The sequence below is a fragment of the Oncorhynchus mykiss genome, chromosome 3, assembly GCF_057628025.1.
Source record: "Oncorhynchus mykiss isolate SJ-2025 chromosome 3, ASM5762802v1, whole genome shotgun sequence".
NCBI classification, from domain to species: Eukaryota; Metazoa; Chordata; class Actinopteri; order Salmoniformes; family Salmonidae; genus Oncorhynchus; species Oncorhynchus mykiss.
Genome location: NC_143024.1, coordinates 52,994,357 through 53,015,985, shown reverse-complemented (window position 1 = coordinate 53,015,985; position 21,629 = coordinate 52,994,357). Strand labels below are relative to the sequence as shown.

General features: G+C 43.3%; 2 long non-coding RNA genes across 2 annotated transcripts in view; one reads left to right on the top strand and one right to left on the bottom strand.

Moving 5' to 3' along the window:
* Nucleotides 1-21,629, bottom strand: part of LOC149984587 (uncharacterized) — a 220,348-nt gene that overhangs the window by 103,968 nt on the left and 94,751 nt on the right. The gene's annotated exons all lie outside the window — the stretch shown is intronic.
* Nucleotides 7,006-21,629, top strand: part of LOC149984586 (uncharacterized) — a 260,888-nt gene continuing 246,264 nt past the window's right edge. The window contains exons 1-2 of the long non-coding RNA XR_016494690.1: nt 7,006-7,728; nt 8,097-8,158. This is a non-coding gene — a long non-coding RNA (uncharacterized LOC149984586). The remainder of the gene's footprint in view (nt 7,729-8,096; nt 8,159-21,629) is intronic.

Below are 21,629 nucleotides of genomic sequence, written 5' to 3'. Positions count from 1 at the left end.
TTTGTCTTGTAAAGCACATTTTTACTCCTGAACTTTAGGCTTGGCATAACAAAGGGGTTAAATACTTATTGACTCAAGAAATGTAATCTATTCATTTTTGATTCATTTGTACAAATTTTGAAAAACGTAATTTTACTTTCACATTATGGGCTATTGTGTGGAGGCCACTGACAGAATAATCTACATGTACATTTGATAAATTTTCAGTTCAGGCTTTAACACAACAAAATGTGGAAAAGTCAAGGGGTGTCAGTACTTTCTGAAGGCACTGAATGTTCAACTGTTCATTTACTGTTGGCAACCACGACCGTATGGTGACAGTCTTTCTCTCCCTCCCTCTCCTTCACTGTGATAGGAGCTGGGTCGGATCTGTAATTCAGGCTCCTTCATGACAATTATCTGTGACGAGAGTGGCCTGGAGCTGATCTACAGGTACTGGCAAACACCCCAGAAGGGACAAAATGAGATTACTAATATGACAGGACATCACAAGTGTTTAATAATATCACTTTTATGCCCCAAATGCATTCGCATGTACAGGAATTTGATTTGGTTAAATAGTGCAGCCACAATAAACAATTTACAGACGGACAGTAAACTGAATATACACGGTGTCGTGCCTCTGACTATGATAAAATTATATGACATGCCATTTTATCAAATCGATTACCTAACATTTCATTGAATACATGATTCAATTAAACCATTAATAACCTGGGGCATCACAGAAGCATTAATTTATATAGAGCGGTGATCTCCCGAATTCACTCTCTTAAAGATATTTTGCATAAATAGCAGTCAATTATTATTCATCACCTCGATAAGTCTCATTCCGATGGTCATAAAGTACTTGGTTATCTGTACAAACCCGAGCTAACAAGTTGAATAGGCAATACACAAATTGGGTTAACCATTTATTTACTAAATACTTAAATAATCACACAGAACTACATATATATATATACACACAGGATCGATCATACATCGATTACTAATCATGTCATGAAAAGCCCCTAGTGGGCTAACCTGATGACGGCTGGTTACATACAGGAAAGGGATTGGGTTTGAAAGTGCGGGAAGACTGAGGGACAAAGGGATTGGGTCTCTATCGGACCTAGAGAAGCTATGCCACCTTAAATACAACATCTTATACATTATAATAAGCGCACATTCGGAAAAGGAAATTGCAAGATATATATTTACTCTGAGCTGCTCTTCGATTGATGGGTCGAAGATGGAAGACTGGTTTGCCGAGCAGAGATCGCCATTGTTCTTTGAAAAATCTTTCTGGTCATAGTGTTTTAGAGCGGATACGTTGAAATACGCTGTCATTCTTAGGAGATTGTCTGTCCTTTCCTGATAACTCGACGTCGAGGATGTATAATACAAGTTCAAGTAACAGTTAAAAATTCATACCAAGTTGTGACTCCCGGGTGGCGCAAAAAAACAACCAAGTTCAATGTTAGCTAGCTAACAAAAGGCTATAACTAGGCAAGCAAATGGCTCTGACATAGGAATATTAAGATCAAACACATAACGTTATATAGCTAGCTAATAGTACACTTTAACTTGAAATTAAACAATTTTCTCTCAAAATGAGATGTGTAATATCTGAAAATATAGCGAGCTAAACTACCTTACCCAAAAACATCATTGATGTAAGCGTCTCCTGTCACAAATGCCATGGTTGCCCTTAGTTTGAAGATGTCATCCGGAGACAGGTGTTTTCTCCATCTCAAAATCAAATCAAATATTATTTGTCACATACACATGGTTAGCAGAAGTTAATGCGAGTGTAGCAAAATGCTTGTGCTTCTAGTTCCGACAATGCAGTAATAACCAACGAGCAATCTAACCTAACAATTTCACAACAATAACCTCATACACACACAAGTGTAAAGGGATGAAGAATATGTACATAAAAATATATGAATGAGTTATGGTACAGAACGGCATAGGCAAGATGCAGTAGATGGTATAGAGTACAGTATATACATATAGGAGTAATGAAGGGGAAGGAGACATAAAAGTGGCATTGTTTAAAGTGGCTAGTGATACAAGTATTACATAAAGATGGCAAGATGCAGTAGATGGTATAGTACAGTATATACATTTGAGACGAGTAATGTAGGGTATGTAAACATTATATTAAGTGGCATTGTTTAAAGTGGCTAGTGATACATTTTTAAAGTGGCTGGAGTTGAATCAGTGGCTGGAGTATCAGTTGAATCAGTATGTTGGCAGCAGCCACTCAATGTGGCTGTTTAACAGTCTGATGGCCTTGAGATTGAAAAACAGCTTCTATCTCTCTGTCCCTGCTTTGATGCACCTGTACTGACCTCGCCTTCTGGATGATAGCGGGGTGAACAGGCAGTGGCTCGGGTGGTTGTTGTCCTTGATGATCTTAATGGCCTTCCTGTGACATCGGGTGGTGTAGGTGTCCTGGAGGGCAAGTAGTTTTACCCCGGTGATGCGTTGTGCAGACCTCACTACCCTCTGGAGAGCCTTACAGTTGTGGGCGGAGCATTTGCCGTACCATGCGGTGATAAAGCCCGACAGGATGCTCTCGATTGTGCATCTGTAAGAGTTTGAGTGCTTTTGGTGACAAGCTGAATTTTTTCAGCCTCCGGAGATTGAAGAAGTGCTGCTGCGCCTTCTTCACCACGCTGTCTGTGTGGGTGGAACAATTCAGTTTGTCCGTGATGTGTACGCCGAGGAACTTAAAACTTACTACCCTCTCCTCTACTGTCCCGTCGATGTGGATAGGGGGGTGCTCCCTCTCCTGTTTCCTGAAGTCCCCGATCATCTCCTTTGTTTTGTTGACGTTGAGTGTGAGGTTATTTTTTACCTGACACCACACTCCAAGGACCCTGACCTCCTCCCTGTAGGCCTTCTCGTCGTTCTTGGTAATCAAGCCTACCACTGTCGTGTCGTCTGCAAACTTGATAATTGAGTTGGAGGTGTGCCTTGTCACGCATTCTTGGGTGAACAGGGAGTATAGAAGAGGGCTCAGAATGCACCCTTGTGGGGCCCCAGTGTTGAGGATCAGCAGGGTGGAGATGTTGTCACCACCTCGGGGCAGCCCGTCAGGAAGTCCAGTACCCCGTTGCACAGGGCGGGGTCGAGACCCAGGGTCTTGAGCTTAATGACGAGTTTGGAGGGTACGTACTATGGTGTTAAATGCTGAGCTGTTGTCAATTAACAGCATTCTCATGTAGGTATTCCTCTTGTCCAGATAGGTTAGGGCAGTGTGCAGTGTGGTTGCGATTGCGTTGTCTGTGGACCTGTTGGGGCGGTAAACAAATTGGAGTGGGTCTAGGGTGTCAGGTAGGGTGGAGGTGATATGGTCCTTGACTAGTCTCTCAAAGCACTTCCTGATGACGGAAGTGAGTGCTACGGGGCGGTAGTCGTTTAGCTCAGTTACCTTAGCTTTCTTGGGAACAGGAACAATGGTGACCCTCTTGAAGCATGTGCAAACAGCAGACTGGGATAAGGATTGATTGAATATGTCCGTAAACACACCAGCCAGCTGGTCTGCGCATGCTCTGAGGACGCGGCTGGGGATGCCGTCTGGGCCTGCCGCCTTGCGAGGGTTAACACCTTTAAATGTTTTCCTCACGTCGGCTGCAGTGAAGGAGAGACCGCAGGTTTTGGTAGCGGGCCGTGTCAGTGGCACTGTATTGTCCTCAAAGCGAGCAAAGAAGTTGTTTAGTCTGTCTGGGAGCAAGACATTCTGGTCCGCGACGGGGCTGGTTTTCTTTTTGTAATCCGTGATTGACTGTTGACCATGCCAGATACCTATTGTGTTTGAGCCGTTGAATTGCGACTCTACTTTGTCTCTATACTGACGCTTAGCTTGTTTGATTGCCTTGCGGAGGGAATAGCTACACTGTTTGTATTCGGTCATGTTTCCAGTCACCTTGCCCTGGTTAGCCTCTCTGATCTCCCAATCCCGGATCCGGTATCGTGACTACAGCCTCAAGCTCATTACCATAACGCAACGTTAACTATTCATGAAAATCGCAAATGAAATGAAATAAATATGCCATCTCTCAAGCTTAGCCTTTTGTAAACAACACTGTCATCTCAGATTTTCAAAATATGCTTCTCAACCATAGGAAAACAATCATTTGTGTAAAAGTAGCTAGCTAGTGTAGCATTTAGCGTTAGCATTAGCGTTAGCATCCAGCACGCAACATTTCAACAAAAACATAAAATCCTTAAAATAAAATCATTTACCTTTGAAGAACTTCGGATGTTTTTAATGAGGAGACTCTCAGTTAGATAGCAAATGCTCAGTTTTTTCCAAAAAGATTCTTTGTGTATTAGAAATAGCTCCGTTTTGTAAATCACATTTGGCTACAAAAAAACCCCGAAAATTCAGTCCTCAAAACGCGAATTTTTTTCCAAATTAACTCCATAATATCGACTGAAAACATGGCAAACGTGGTTTAGAATCAATCCTCAAGGTGGTTTTCACATATCTCTTCGATGATATATCGTTCGTGGAAGCATGGTTTCTCCTCTCAATCAAATGGAAAAAAACTTGCAGCTGGCTTTGCGCACCAATTTCGACGCAGGACACCAGGCGGACACTTGGAAAATGTCTCTTATGGTCAATCTTCCAATGATATGCCTACAAATGCGTCACAATGCTGCCGACATCTTGGGGAAACGGCAGAAGGTCTAAGCTTATTCCTGTCGCATTCACAGCCATATAAGGAGACATTAGAAAACAGAGCTTCAGAAATTCTGCTCATTTCCTGTTTGACGTTTCATCTTGGTTTCGCCTGTAGAATGAGTTCTGGGGCACTTACAGACAATATCTTTGCAGATTCTGAAACTTCAGAGTGTTTTCTTTCAAAAACTGTCAAGAATATGCATAGTTGAGCATCTTTTCGTGACAAAATATCGCGCTTAAAACGGGAACGTTTTTTATCCAAAAATGAAATAGCGCCCCTAGAGATCCAACACGTTAAAGCAGTGGATATGCGGAACATATCCCAATCCACGTGATCGAAGCACTCTTGAAGCGTGGAATCCGATTGGTCGGACCAGCGTTGAACAGACCTGAGCGCTGGAGCTTCCTGTTTTAGTCTCTGTCTTTAGGCAGGAGCAACAAAATGGAGTCGTGGTCAGCTTTCCCGAAAGGAGGGCAGGGGAGGGCCTTATTGTAACGGCTCTCCTCTTCGTCTGATGATGAGGAATAGGAATCATCGGACCAACACGCAGCGTAAGTGTTCATAGTAAATTTAATGAAATTAACTGAACACTAAATGACAAAAAACAACAAAGAGAGTGAACGACACGAAACAGTCCTAAGTTGAAAAAACAGGAAACAACTACCCACAAACACAGGTGGGAACAGGCTACCTAAGTATGGTTCTCAATCAGAGACAACGATTGACAGCTGCCTCTGATTGGGAACCATACCAGGCCAAACACATAGAAATACACAGAACAAAACAGAATGAAAAACATAGAATTCCCACCCCAACCCACGCCCTGACCAAACCAAAATAGAGACATAAAAAAGGAGCTAAGGTCAGGATGTAACACTTATATGCGTCGCAGAAGTTAGAATAACAATGATCCAGGGTTTTACCAGCCCTGGTTGCACAATCGATATGCTGATAGAATTTAGGGAGTCTTGTTTTCAGATTAGCCTTGTAAAATTCCCAGCTACAATGAATGCATTCCCAGGATATGTCAAATCAAGTTTGTTCAGGGCCATCGATGTGTCTACTTGGGGGGAATATATGCGGCTGTGATTATAATCGAAGAGCATTCTCTTGGTAGATAATGCGGTCGACATTTGATTGTGAGGAATTCTAAGTTAGGTGAACAGAAGAACTTGAGTTCCTGTATGTTGTTATGATCACTCCTTAGCTATCATACTCGATTTTCACTGATTTCACAACTCAGTCTTATGCAGTTTTACTACGTGATAATTTTTTTTTTAAAGCCACGTTAGGCAGGATTACCTAGACATACTGACCAGCTCAAATAGACAGAAGCGTACTATACGGTTCAGTCCAATCCAAACTCACCTCTTGACATTTCCAGCCCACTCATTATCTCAGCCAATCATGGCTAGCGGGAAGGTTGCTGTATTTTTCCTTGACAAAACCAACCAGACTAGTAATTTAGCTATTTTATTTGCATAGAAGTTTGTTAAAACCAGTTGCACTTAGCCATCCGGGATCGTGAATACAGACTCAAGCTCATTACCATAACGCAACGTTAACTATTCATGAAAATCACAATTGGCCCAGTGTTGTCTTGGTTTGGCCGGGGTAGGCCGTCACGGTAAATAATTTCTTCTTGCTGGCATGTCATGCCTAATCTTGCCAATTCAAAAAATCATTAAAGTAGTTACAAATATCTGTGGATTTTGTAATGAATGCAACACTACACATCCAAGTATAACTGATAAAGTTATGAAAGACAAGCATTGTGATTTTGATTTCCGAGTGTGGAAAATATACTTTTTTTGCTGTCTATAAACAATGACATCCCTCCTGGGTCTGACAACTACTGAGGATAATAGTGGCAATATTGCCACTCCTATTTGATATATTTTATTTCTAAGCCTACAAGAAAGTGTGTACCCTCAAACCTGCAGGGAAGCAAAAGTCATTCTGCTACCCAAGAACAGTAAAGTCCCTTTTACTGGCTCAAATAGCCTACCAATCAACCTGTTACCAACCCTTAGTGTTTGACCAGCAGCAATGCTATTTTACAGTAAACAGATTGACAACAGACTTTCAGCACACTTATAGGGAAGGACATTCAACATGCACGGTACTAACACAAATGACTGATGATTGGCTGAGAGAAATTGATGATACAAAGATTGTGGGAGCTATTTTTGTTAGACTTCAGTGCAGCTTTTGACATTATCGATCAAAGTCTGCTGCTGGAAAAACATATGTGTTATGGCTTACACCCCCTGCTATAAGTGAATAAAGAGTTACCTGTCTAACAGAACACGGAGCGCTCTAGGGGCGCTATTTCATTTTTGGATAAAAAACGTTCCCGTTTTAAGCGCGATATTTTGTCACGAAAAGATGCTCGACTATGCATATTCTTGACAGTTTTGGAAAGAAAACACTCTGAAGTTTCAGAATCTGCAAAGATTTTGTCTGTAAGTGCCCCAGAACTCATTCTACAGGCGAAACCAAGATGATGCATCACCCAGGAATTAGCAGAATTTCTGAAGCTCTGTTTTCCATTCTCTCCTTATATGGCTGTGATTGCGCAACGAATGAGCCTACACTTTCTGTCGTTCGCCCAAGGTTTTAGCAGCATTGTGACGTATTTGTAGGCATATCATTGGAAGATTGACCATAAGAGACTACATTTTCCAAGTGTCCGCCTGGTGTCCTGCGTCGAATTCGGTGCGCAATTGCCAGCTGCTTCTACTTTACCATTTGATTCAGGGGAGAAAGCATGTGTCCAAGAACGATGTATCAATGAAGAGATATGTGAAAAACACCTTGATGATTGATTCTAAACAACGTTTGCCATGTTTTCAGTCGATATTATGGAGTTAATTTGGAAAAAAGTTCGCGTTTTGAGGACTGAATTTTCGGATTTTTTTTGGTAGCCAAATGTGATGTATAAAACGGAGCTATTTCTAATACACAAGGAATCTTTTTGGAAAAACTGAGCATCTGCTATCTAACTGAGAGTATCCTCATTGAAAACATCAGAAGTTCTTCAAAGGTAAATGATTTTATTTGAAGGCTTTTATGTTTTTGTTAATGTTGCGTGCTGGATGCTAACGCTAATGCTAACGCTAAATGCTAACGCGAAATGCTAACGCTAGCTAGCTACTTTTACACAAATGATTGTTTTCCTATGGTTGAGAAGCATATTTTGAAAATCTGAGATGACAGTGTTGTTTACAAAAGGCTAAGCTTGAGAGATGGCATATTTATTTCATTTCATTTGCGATTTTCATAAATAGTTAACGTTGTGTTATGCTAATGAGCTTGCTGATAGATTTACACAATCCTGGATACAGGGTTTTTTTCATAGCTAAACGTGACGCAGAAAACGGAGCGATTTGTCCTAAACAAATAATCTTTCAGGAAAAACTGAACATTTGCTATCTGAGAGTCTCCTCATTGAAAACATCTGAAGTTCTTCAAAGGTAAATGATTTTATTTGAATGCTTTTCTGTTTTTTTGTGTAAATGTTGCCAGCTGAATGCTAATGCTAAATGCTACGTTAGCCATCAATACTGTTACACAAATGCTTGTTTTGCAATGGTTGAGAAGCATATTTTGAAAATCTGAGATGACAGTGTTGTTAACAAAAGGCTAAGCTTGAGAGCTAGCATATTTATTTCATTTCATTTGCGATTTTCATGAATAGTTAACGTTGCGTTATGGTAATGAGCTTGAGTCTGTATTCACGATCCCGGATCCGGGATGGGGAGATCAGAAAGGTTAATGGAAGCATCTCCATCAAAATCCAGGTAGAATGAGGAATTCCCCAGGGCAGCTGTCTAGACCCCTTCATTTTTTAATTTGGATGACTCAACACTATGCACGTCAGCTACAACAGTGAGTGAAGTCACTGGAACACTTAACAGAGTGCTGCAGTCAGTATTGCATTCAGTTTCAGAATGGGTGGCAAGTAATAATTACATTTTAAATATTTAAAAATCTAAAAGCATTGTATTTCGGACAAATGATTCACTGAACCCTAAACATGAACTAAATCTTGTAATGAATAATGTGGAAATTTAGCAAGATGAGGAAACTAAACTGCTCGGAGTAACTGTGGATTGTAAACTGTCATGGTCAAAACATTTTGATAAAAAGTAGATAAGATGGGGAGAAGTCTGTCCATAATAAAGCACTGCTTTGCCTTCTTAACAATGCTATCAACAAGACGGGTCCTACAGGCCCTAGTTGTGTCACACCTGGACTACTGTCTAGTTGTGTGGTCAGGTGCCACGAAGAGGGAAAATTACAATTGGCTCAGAACAGGGCAGCATGGCTGGCCCTTAAATGTACATGGAGAGTTAACATTAATAATATGTATTCTGCCGTGGAATTGTGTTCCCATGCAAAATTAGATATAAAGCTAACAACTGTCTTCAATAAAACTCCCAAGGCGTGACTATATATTGAAAACGTTTGTTGTGAAACTGCAAAATACAGAAAAAATATACTTTAGTATTCAATCAATGTTATAAATTGATTTGCATTTTAATAAGGGAAATAAGTATTTGACCCCCTCTCAATCAGAAAGATTTCTGGCTCCCAGGTGTCTTTTATACAGGCAACGAGCTGAGATTAGGAGCACACTATTACAGGGAGTGCTCCTAATCTCAGTTTGTTACCTGTATAAAAGACACCTGTCCACAGACAAGCAATCAATCAATCAGATTCCAAACTCTCCACCTTGGCCAAGACCAAAGAGCTCTCCAAGGATGTCAGGGACAAGATTTTAGACATACACAAGGCTGGAATAGGCTACAAGACCATCGCCAAGCAGCTTGGCGAGAAGGTGACAACAGTTGGTGCAATTATTTGCAAATGGAAGAGAAACAAAAGAACTGTCAATCTCCCTCGGCCTGGGGCTCCATGAAAGATCTCACCTCGTGGAGTTGCAATGATCATGAGAACGGTGAGGCATCATCCCAGAACTATATGGGAGGATCTTGTCAATGATCTCAAGGCAGCTAGGACTATAGTCACCAAGAAAACAATTTGTAACACACTACGCCGTGAAGGACTGAAATCCTGCAGCGCCCGCAAGGTCCCCCTGCTCAAGAAAGCACACATACATGGCTGTCTGAAGTTTGTCAATGAACATCTGAATGATTCGGGACAACAGGGTGAAAGTGTTGTGGTCAGATGAGACCAAAATTGAGCTTTTTGGCAACAATTCAACTCGCCGTGTGTGAAGGAGGAGGAATGTTGCCTATGACCTTTAGAACACCATCCCCACCGTCAAACATGGAGGTGGAAACATTATGCTTTGGGATTGTTTTTCTACTAAGGGGACAGGACAACTTCACCGCATTAAAGGGACGATGGACGGGGCCATGTACCATCAAATCTTGGGTGAGATCCTCCTTCCCTCAGCCAAGGCATTGAAAATGGGTCGTGGATGGGTATTCCAGCATGACAATGATCCAAAACACACTGCCAAGGCAACAAAGGAGTGTCTCAAGAAGAAGCACATTAAGGTCCTGGAGTGGCCTAGGCAGTCTCCAGACCTTAATCCCATAGGAAATCTGTGGAGGGAGCTGAAGGTTCGAGTTGTGTCACGACTCCTATCGAAGGTGGCTCCCCTTCCTGTTCGGGTGGCGCTCGGCGGTCGTCATCACCGGCCTACTAGCTGCCACTGATCCCTTTTCCCCTTTCTGTTTATTGGTTTCACCTGTTTTGTGTGTAGGCTGATTAGTCGGGCTATGTTAGCCAGTAGGCCAGCCTGCTCTTTGTGTGGGATTGTCAAGTTGCTACTGTGCACGTTTGAGGTTGAAGTGTTTTCGTTCGTGGGCTTTTCTCCGGACTGTTTGAGTCCCCGTGTTTGGGGCATTTGTTTTGTGTGAGCCCTGTGTTTCACGGGGTGGCTTATGTTTGCCGTGTCTGTGATTAAAAGCACTACCCTGTACTCTCTGCTTCCTGCGCCTGACTTTGCTCCCACTACACCCAGAGCGTTACAGAATCCTGCACCATACTAATGGAGTCAGCAGGATCAGCTGCCACCCCCCTTCCATCGATGGAGGAACACGTCCTCCATCATACCACCGTCCTCCATCAGATGGGATCGGCTAAGGATCAGATGATGGAGAGAATGGACCGATGGGAGAGGAGTGGTCTCCTCTCTTCACCTCCAATTCCTCCTACGAGTCCACCTCCTCCTCCCACTGCGTCCGGCTCCGGCGCACTTCGTCTTGCGCTCCGGAGGGAGTACGATGGAGTGGCGGCTGGGTGCCAGGAGTTTTTGCTCCAACTCGAGCTGTACCTGGCTGGAGGAGAGTGTGAGTGTCCTCGTCTCCTGCCTGACGGGTCGTGCTCTGGAGTGGGCCAACGCGGTCTGGAATGGCCAAGACTTGTCAAAGGAGCACTATCCAGAGTTCATCCAGAGACTATTCCATTTTAGGCAGGAGACGAGGAGCGTGCAGGACTTCGCGTTGGAGTTCCGGACCTTGGCCGCTGGGACTGGGTGAAATGACAGGGCCCTGAAGTTCAGTGAGGATCTCTGAATGATCCAATGTTGACCTAAATGACTAAACCACAGCGATTGAGTCAATGCAAGGGGCGCGCTTCTTCACTAAACTAGATCTCGGGACGTGGTGCGTGTCCGGGAGGGAGACGAGTGGAAGACAGCATTCAGTACCACATCTTGCCGTACAGGTTGATGAGTGCTCCGTCAGTCTTCCAAGCCTTTGTGGATGAGATTTTCAGGGATCTGCACGGGCAGGGTGTAGTGGTGTATATCGATGACATTCTGACATACTTCGCTACACACGGAGAGCATGTGTCTTTGGAAGGCAGGGTGCTTGGTCGACTGATGGAGCATGACCTGTATGTCAAGGCTGATAAATACCTGTTCTTCCAGCAGTCCGTCTCCTTCCTAGGATACCGCATTTCCAACACAGGGGTGGAGATGGAGAGTGACCGCATTTCAACCGTGCGTAATTGGAGGTGCAGCACTTCCTAGGGTTGTCCAATTACTACAGGAGGTTGATCCGGGGTTTTGGTCAGGCAGTAGCTCCCATTACCTCACTGCAGAAGGGGTTACCGGTGCGTTTGCAGTGCGTTTGCAATGGTCGGCTGAGGCAGAAAGGGCTTTTGGTCACCTAAGGGCTCTGTTTACCTCAAACCCTGTGCATCCGGATCCCTCTTTGGCATTCACGGTGGAGGTGGATGCGTAAGAGGCTGGGATAGGAGCTGTGCTCTCTCAGCGCTCGGATACGCCACCAAAGCTCTGCCCCTGTGCCAACTTCTTGAAGAAGCTCAGCCCGCCGGAGCGAAATTATGATGTGGGGGACCGGAGCTGTTGGCTGTGGTCAAGGCGTTGAAGGCGGGGAGACATTGGCTTATCTGGACTGACCACGGCAACCTGGAGTACATCCAGGCAGCGAGGAGACTGAATCCTCGTTTGGCAAGGTGGGCCATGTTTTTTACCCGTTTTGTTTTCATCCTTTCATTCAGACCAGGTTCCCAGAATGTTAATTCAGATACACTGCCCGGCTGTATGACACAGAGGAGCAGCCCATGCATCACACCCCCATACTCCCGGCCTCCTGCCTGGTGGCGCCGGTAGTGGGGGAGCTGGACGCGGACAATGAGCGGGCGTAACGTACAGAGCCGGCTCCCCTCCAGTGTCCCGCTGGGCGTCTGTATGTTCCGTCTGCTGTCCGTGACCGGTTGATTTATTGGACCCACACGTCACCCTCCTCTGGTCATCCAGGCATCGGTTGAATGGCGCGCTGTCTGAGTGGGAAGTACTGGTGGCCCACCTTGGCAAAGGACGTGAGGGTTTATGTTTCCTCTTGCTCGGTGTGTGCCCAGTGTAAGGCTCCTAGGCACCTGCCCAGTTCTAAGCTACACCCCTTTTCCGTACCACAACGGCATTGGTCGCATCTGTCGGAAGATTTCCTCACCGATCTTCCTCCCTCACAGGCTACAACCACGATCCTGGTCTTTGTGGACCATGTTTCCAAGTCATGCTTTCTCCTCCCTCTGCCCGGTCTTCCTACGGCCCGACAGACTGCGGAGGCCTTGTTTACACACGTCTTCCAGCACTACAGGGTGCCTGAGGATATAATGTCTGATTGAGGTCCCCAGTTCACTTTGAGAGTCTGGAGGGCATTCATGGAACGTCTTCGGGTCTAGATCAGCATGGTGGAGCGAGTGAACCAGGATGTGGGTACGTTTCTGCGGTCTTATTGTCAGGACAGGCCGGGGGAGTTGGCGGCATTCTTGCCCTGGGCCAAGATGGCTCAGAACTTGCTCCGTCACTCCTCAGTCACTCCTCCACTAACCTCTCGCCCTTCCAGTGCATACTGGGTACCAGCCAGTTCTGGCGCCTTGGCATCAGAGTCAGACCGAGGCTCCTGCAGTGGACGACTGGTTCAGGTGCACGGAGGAGACCTGGGACGCCGCCCATGTTCACCTCCAGCAGGCCACGCTGCACCAGAAGGCCAGCGCATACCGTCACCGCATTGAGGCCGAGGTGTTCGCACGGGGGGACCGGGTCTGGCTCTCGACCCGTAACCTGTTTGTGGGGCCATTTAAAGTCCAGAGGAGACTTTAGTTACCGGTTACAGCTTCCCCCTGAATACCATATTAACCCCTCGTTCCATGTGTCTTTCCTCAGGCCTGTGATGGCTGATCCGCTCCAAGAGTCTGAGGTGCGGGAGGTTCCTCCACCCCCTTTGTACATCGAGGGGGCCCCGGCGTACTCCGTTCACTCCATACTGGATTCGAGGCATCGGGCGAGGGGCCTTCAGTATCTCGTGGAGGTGAACGGTCTAGAGGAGAGATTCTGGGTCCCGGTAGAGAACGTTTTGGTCCCTTCTATGCTGTGGGAGTTCCACCGTCTTCGTCCGGATCGCCCCCCGGGTCGTCGCCGAGGCCGGCTGCTGGAGCTGCGCGTCAAGGGGTGTGGTACTGTCACGACTTCCACTGAAGTCGGTCCCTCTCCTTGTTCGGGCAGCGTTCGGTGGTCGAAGTCACCGGTCTTCTAGCCATCGCCACTCCACCTTTCATTTTCCATTTGTTTTGTCTTGTTTTCCCACGAACCTGGTTCACATTCCCTCATCAGACTAAATGTATATTACCCTCTGTTTCCCCCATGTCTGTGTGTGGAATTGTTATTTTTGTAGGGTGTTACGGTACAGGCTGGCTTGCGCTAGGTTTGTTTGTTCTGTTTTAACCGGTTCATGTGACCATGGTTGTGCTCTGTGCCTTTGGGCCAGGGTATATATTAAAGTTCTCCTGTTATCACCCATCTCTGCTCTCCTGCGCCTGACTTCCTGGCAATCAGTCACTCACTCCGTTACAGTTGGATGGGTTCTGATGGTGTACAGCAATATTTAAGTCATGCCAAGACATTTACTTTTTTCTCCTTAAACCACTCAATTGTTGCTTTAGCAGCATGCTAGTGTCATTGCCCTGCTGGAAGGTGAACATCGATCCCAGTCTCAAATCCCTGGAAGACTGAAACAGGTTTCCCTCAAGAATTTCCATGTATTTAGCTCAATTCCTTCAAATCTGACCTGTTTCCAAATTCCTGCTGATGAAAAACATCCCCTCATGCCACCACCATACTTCACCGTGGGGATGGTGATCTCGAAGTGATCAGAGGTGTTGGGTTAGCGCCAGACATAGTGTTTTACTTGATGGCCAAAAAGCTCAATTTTAGTCTCATCTGACCCGAGTACCTTCTTCCATATGTTTGGGGAGTCTCCCACATGCCTTTTGCGAAGACCAAATGTGTTTGCTTATTATCTTCTTTAACCATGGCTTTTTTCAGGCCACTCTTCCGTAAAGCCCAGCTCTGTGGAGTGTACGGCTTAAGGTGGTCCTATGGACAGATTCTCCAATCTCTGCCAAGTGGAGCTTTGCAGCTCCTTCAGGGTTATCTTTGGTCTCTTTGTTGCCTCTGATTAATGCCCTCCTTGCCTGGTCCGTGAGTTTTGGTGGGCGGTCCTCTCTTGGCAGGTTTGTTGTGGTGCCATCTTCAATGCATTTTTTAATACTGGATTGAATGGTGCTCTGTGGGAGGTTCAAAGTTTCAGATATTTTTTTATAACCCAACCCTGATCTGTACTTCTCCACATCTTTGTCCCTGACCTGTCCGGATAGCCACTTGGTCTTCATGGTGCCGCTTCCTTGGTGGTGCCCCTTACTTAGTGGTGTTGCAGATTTCGCGGCCATACAGGTGTATATATACTGAGATCATTAGCCACTTGGATTGTACACAGGTGGACTTTATTTAACTGATTATGTGACTTCTGGAGGTAGTTGGTTAAACCAGATCTTATTTAGGGGCTTTGTAGCAAAGGGGGGGAATTCATACAGTATGCATGCCCCACTTTTCAATTTTTTTATTTTATTTTAACTTTTTATGGCTGCAGGGGCAGTATTGAGTAGGTTGGATGAAAAGGTGCCCATTGTAAACAGCCAGCTCCTCAGTCTCAGTTTCTAATATATGCATATTATTATTATTATTGGATAGAAAACACTCTAAAGTTTCCAAAATATTGTCTGTGAGTATAACAGAACTGATATTGCAGGCGAAACCCTGTGGAAAATCAAAGCAGGAAGCGGCTTCTATTTTGAAAACTCCATGTTCCATAGCCTCCCTCTGCTCCATTTAAAGGGATATGAACCAGATTCCTTTTCCTATCGCTTACTCAAGGCGTCAACAGTTTTCAGACATAGTTTCAGGCTCTTATTTTGAAAATGAGCCAGAACGATAACATCGCGTCAAGTGGTCACATGAGTTTTGCTTGCACAACAGAGTTTGGATAAGTATTGCTTTTCCCTCTCCTACTCTGAAAGATATTTGCAGTTGATATATTATTTTAACCTCTTGAAACTAGAGGGCACTATTTTTATTTTTGGAAAAATAACGTTCCCAAAGTAAACCGCCTATTTCTCAGGACCAGATGCTAGAATATGCATGTAATTGACAGCTTAGGGTAGAAAACACTCTAAAGTTTCCAAAACTGTCAAAATATTGTCTGTGAGTATAACATAACTGATATTGCAGGCAATTGCCTAAAAAAAATCCAATCAGGAAGTGACTCATGTTGTGTTCCTATGCACCCCTATTGGCCACTGAAAGGGATATCAACCAGATTCCCCTTTCTACGTATTCCCTAAGGTGTCTACAGCATTTTGACGTAGTTTCACGCATTTATGCTGAAGAATGAGCGTAAAGGACTACATTGCGTAAGTGGCCAGCTGAGGGCTCTCAGACAGAGGTAGTCATTTTTCCTCTCGCTCCTACTGAAAAGCCAATTGTCCCGGTTGATATATTATCGAATAGATATTTGAAAAACACCTTGAGGATTGATTATAAAAAACGTTTGCCATGTTCCTGTCGAAATTCTGGATATAATTTGGAATTTTTTTCGGCGTTGTCGTGACCGCTATTTCCGGTGGATTTCTCAACATAACGTGACCAACAAACGGAGGTATTTTGGGTATAAAAATAATCTTTATGGAACAAAAGGAACATTTGCTGTCTAACTGGGAGTCTCGTCAGTGAAAACATCAGAAGATCATCAAAGGTAAAGGGTTCATTTGATTGCTTTTCTGATTTTCGTGACCAAGCTTCCTGCTGCTAGCTGGACATAATGCTATGCTAGGCTCTCGATAAACTTACACAAACACTTGTCTTGCTTTGGCTGTAAAGCATCATTTAAACATCTGAGATGACAGGGTGATTAACAAAAGGCTAAGCTGTGTTTCACTATATTTCACTTGTGATTTCATGAATATGAATATTTTCTAGTAATATTTTTTGACCGTTGCGCTATGCTAATTAGTGTAGTTGATGACAATTCTCCCTTCTATGGGATAGGCGTCCCATCAACGGGACAGTTGTATATCATGCAGGCCCTTGTGTCACGATCGCAGATTTTAGAGAAGCAACAAATGTTTGTACGTATAAGTGTCATATCGGCTGAAAGCTAAATTCTTGTTAAAATAACTGCACTGTCCAATTTACAGTGGCTATTACTGTGAAGAAATGCCATTCTATTGTTTGAGAAGAGCTCCTAACAACAAAACACTTTTCACAGCGATAGGTTTGATAAATTCTCCTCTGAAGGTGAAATGTGTGCTAACATTCAGCAATCTTGCTCTTATTTTTCATCCTAAGGGTCCCAGAGATAACATGAAGTGTCGTTTTGTCCTTTTTCATATCATAAAAATTTCCATATACATGCACAATCGATTTTCTATTTCCACTCGTTCAATTTGCAAACTAAGGAATCTGTAAAAATCTAACCCTAAACGTTATTTCAACCATTTAAATCATGTTCATATTTATTCCCCAGAGATCATAGAACGTAACCAGACAACACTATATCATTAGGAGTGTAGTATATCCTATAGGACACCAAATTTGGACAGAGAGCGACACCTTCTTGACACACCGATGACGCTGGCAGTCTTCACTTGATAGACTGTAACTTTGTCCAATAAGCACCAATCAAACAAAGCTACCTAGATAGCCAATGAGCTGGGCTTTACGGGAGTATCGGGAAACCTCATATCTGTCACAAAATGTAGCTGCTAACCTCGTGCGACAGCAAGCCTTTTCCTTTTGGACATAAATTATAAGAGCATGGAGAGTTATGAAGTCATGAAAACTGGTTGTTTTGCAAATGTTGAACTAATAATATGGCTACTAATACTGGAAATGCTAAATGAAAGACCAAGTATAGAGATTTGACAATACTCTTGCAGACAAAATGTATGTGAATGTAAATGACTCCTCACGACTTGCCCAAATGTACCTGTGTGACTTTCCACTAAATGCATGCAGTTTGCTCAAACTTCAAGTTATCCATCTGAAACCTTGCACATACACTACTGCCATATTGTGGACACCATCAGAATTACAACCAGCGTGTTGGTTAGATTTGGGACCTTTCTGTTGCATTTCAAAGATGGTTATAGAAAAAAAGAATGTTGGTTTATTTCTTTGTATTTTCTTCTACCAGATCTATTGTATTCTCCTACATTCAATTCACATTTACACAAAGTGTTTCCTTTCAAATGGTACCAAGAATATGCATTTCCTTGCTTCAGGGCCGGAACGATTTGGTTATGTCATTTTAGGCGAAAATTGAAAAAAAGGGAGTTATCCCTTGGAAGTTTTAAATGGAAGAAGTCTGGGACCACCAATACTCTTTCAAGCTGCCATCTATGCAGTATTACACCAATCAGACCTTTTGTGTAAGGTGCCACAAACGAAACGTGAAGCTATCCAAACTAGTGCTGACAGGCAACTAAACATAGACAAGATCCCACACCAGAACGTGGGAAACAGGGCTGCCTAAATATGATCCCCAATCAGAGACAATGATAAACAGCTGTCTCTGATTGAGAACCATATCAGGCCAAAATAGAAATACAAAAACCCCTAGACCTACAACAACCCTAGACACACCCTGACCTAACCAAAATATATAGAAAACAGAAATATCTAACGTCAGGGCGTGACAATGCCAAGTGTCACGTCTGGAGGAAAACTTCCACCATCCCTACGATGAAGCATGGTGGTGGCAGCATCATGCTGTGGGGATATAGTGTTCCATTTATTAAAGTGATATCATCCATAGGTAGGCAGCCGCCTCTCTTTTCTCACGGCGCAAACATAAGGCATGTCACCATCATCGAACAATAGAAGCAATAGCAGAAAATGGAGCGCCATTTTTAGGTAAACGTAAAGGACTACAGTACGCTTTTTGAAAAAAAGGTGATATATAGAACCTTAGTAATCTTCGGCTGTCCCCATAGGAGAACCCTTTTAAGATGCCTTTTTGGTACCAAAGAAGATGACAATCAAGTGTATCATAATTGATTATATAATCCATGTAAGAAAAATGTAAAGCCCCTCAAGCATAAAAAACGGATGAGAGGGTAGAGCGATCTCTCAGGCAAACGTTGGAAAAGAAAACGGTGCACCTGTGAGGAGGCTGTTAGGGAAAGTTGATAATGCTGTTCACCATAGTTCAGTTCAAAGCACTGCTTTACATAAGTCAAATAGCAAATCAAAGCCGGTTCACTGTGCAAGGCGCAGACTCCTGCTATGTATTAAGGCTGGAGACAGGCACTGATGCTGAGTACTAACTCTGCCAGCAGTCACCTACACCTGTTATATCCATCATTCTTTGTACCTAATTTATGAGGACTGCTGTAATGAGTATGTTTACATGTATGCTAATAATTCAATATTAAACTGATTATGGCAGAAGGCCGAGTACAGCATTAGTCATGTAAACAGCTTACTCTGCTTAATCTTAATCGGCGTAAAGTCATAATAAAAGTAACATACGCAGATTAAACACCTGGTTTTATGAGCAATATTTTGAATTATCAGGACATGTAAACAGCTTAATTGGCGTTTCAGTGTTGCATTTGATCTGCGCATGTGCCAGCACTAGGTAGCGCAAGCCTCCCACTTATGGCAAGTTAAGTGAGTTCGGAAAAACTGAAAGTATGCATCTTATAAATAGTTTTCACCTACACACTTTATATGTTATAATATTATACTCAAAAATAACATGGTCACTGTGGTAGAATGTTTATTTTGATTGCCGAATTTCTGCAATTATCAAAAGTCTCATTGGTAGCCTGATTTCAGATGTGTCCATGTAAACAGGATTATGAGGGAAATTATTATTCTTGCAAAGCATGTAAACGTTTTAAGCAAACTATTACATTAACCCAACTATCCACAATAATCACATTATTGTGTGCATGTGACTGTGCTCAATGTCAGCTACAGTTCATTTGCTTTATTAATTTAACCTTTATTTAACAGAGAAAAACCCCATTGAGGTTCAGGGTTTCTTCAGCAAGGGAGACCTGGCAAAGAAAACAGCAGCAATTAATACAACAGTGCTCTGTTTTCTTCGCTCTCTCCCAATTTCTAAATTCTTCATCATGCCTTGTGTGTCACTTATCACACTATGAAGTTTTGCATGTGCCTTAATTCAACTTCTAGACTGTACCATTAAAGAGTGGGCCACCAACAAAGACATAAACAATGAAGCAAATGAATCCCATTGCATTTTACACAGAAATAACACATCCATTCTATACTGTATCTGTTTTGCTCAACAAAGGAAATACAGTGCCTTGCGAAAGTATTCGGCCCCCTTGAACTTTGCGACCTTTTGCCACATTTCAGGCTTCAAACATAAAGATATAAAACTGTATTTTTTTGTGAAGAATCAACAACAAGTGGACACAATCATGAAGTGGAACGACATTTATTGGATATTTCAAACTTTTTAAATAATTTTAACAAATCAAAAACTGAAAAATTGGGCGTGCAAAATTATTCAGCCCCTTTACTTTCAGTGCAGCAAACTCTCTCCAGAAGTTCAGTGAGGATCTCTGAATGATCCAATGTTGACCTAAATGACTAATGATGATAAATACAATCCACCTGTGTGTAATCAAGTCTCCGTATAAATGCACCTGCACTGTGATAGTCTCAGAGGTCCGTTAAAAGCGCAGAGAGCATCATGAAGAACAAGGAACACACCAGGCAGGTCCGAGATACTGTTGTGAAGAAGTTTAAAGCCGGATTTGGATGCAAAAATATTTCCCAAGCTTTAAACATCCCAAGGAGCACTGTGCAAGCGATAATATTGAAATGGAAGGAGTATCAGACCACTGCAAATTTACCAAGACCTGGCCGTCCCTCTAAACTTTCAGCTCATACAAGGAGAAGACTGATCAGAGATGCAGCCAAGAGGCCCATGATCACTCTGGATGAACTGCAGAGATCTACAGCTGAGGTGGGAGACTCTGTCCATAGGACAACAATCAGTCGTATATTGCACAAATCTGGCCTTTATGGAAGAGTGGCAAGAAGAAAGCCATTTCTTAAAGATATCCATGAAAAGTGTCGTTTAAAGTTTGCCACAAGCCACCTGGGAGACACACCAAACATGTGGAAGAAGGTGCTCTGGTCAGATGAAACCAAAATTGAACTTTTTGGCAACAATGCAAAACGTTATGTTTGGCGTAAAAGCAACACAGCTGAACACACCATCCCCACTGTCAAACATGGTGGTGGCAGCATCATGGTTTGGGCCTGCTTTTCTTCAGCAGGGACAGGGAAGATGGTTAAAATTGATTGGAAGATGGATGGAGCCAAATACAGGACCATTCTGGAAGAAAACCTGATGGAGTCTGCAAAAGACCTGAGACTGGGACGGAGATTTGTCTTCCAACAAGACAATGATCCAAAACATAAAGCAAAATCTACAATGGAATGGTTCAAAAATAAACATATCCAGGTGTTAGAATGGCCAAGTCAAAGTCCAGACCTGAATCCAATTGAGAATCTGTGGAAAGAATTGAAAACTGCTGTTCACAAATGCTCTCCATCCAACTTCACTGAGCTCGAGCTGTTTTGCAAGGAGGAATGGGAAAAAAATTTCAGTCTCTCGATGTGCAAAACTGATAGAGACATACCCCAAGCGACTTACAGCTGTAATCGCAGCAAAATGTGGCGCTACAAAGTATTAACTTAAGGGGGCTGAATAATTTTGCACGCCCAATTTTTCAGTTTTTGATTTGTTAAAAAAGTTTGAAATATCCAATAAATGTCGTTCCACTTCATGATTGTGTCCCACTTGTTGTTGATTCTTCACAAAAAAAATACAGTTTTATATCTTTATGTTTGAAGCCTGAAATGTGGCAAAAGGTCGCAAAGTTCAAGGGGGCCGAATACTTTCGCAAGGCACTGTACCACAAGACTAAGGGCAGGTTTCATTCCAATTAAGCAATAAAGCCCGAGGGGGTGTTGTAAATGGCCAATATACCATGGATAAGGGCTGTTCTTATGCACGATGCAACGCGCATTGCCTGGATACATATATTAGCAATATACCA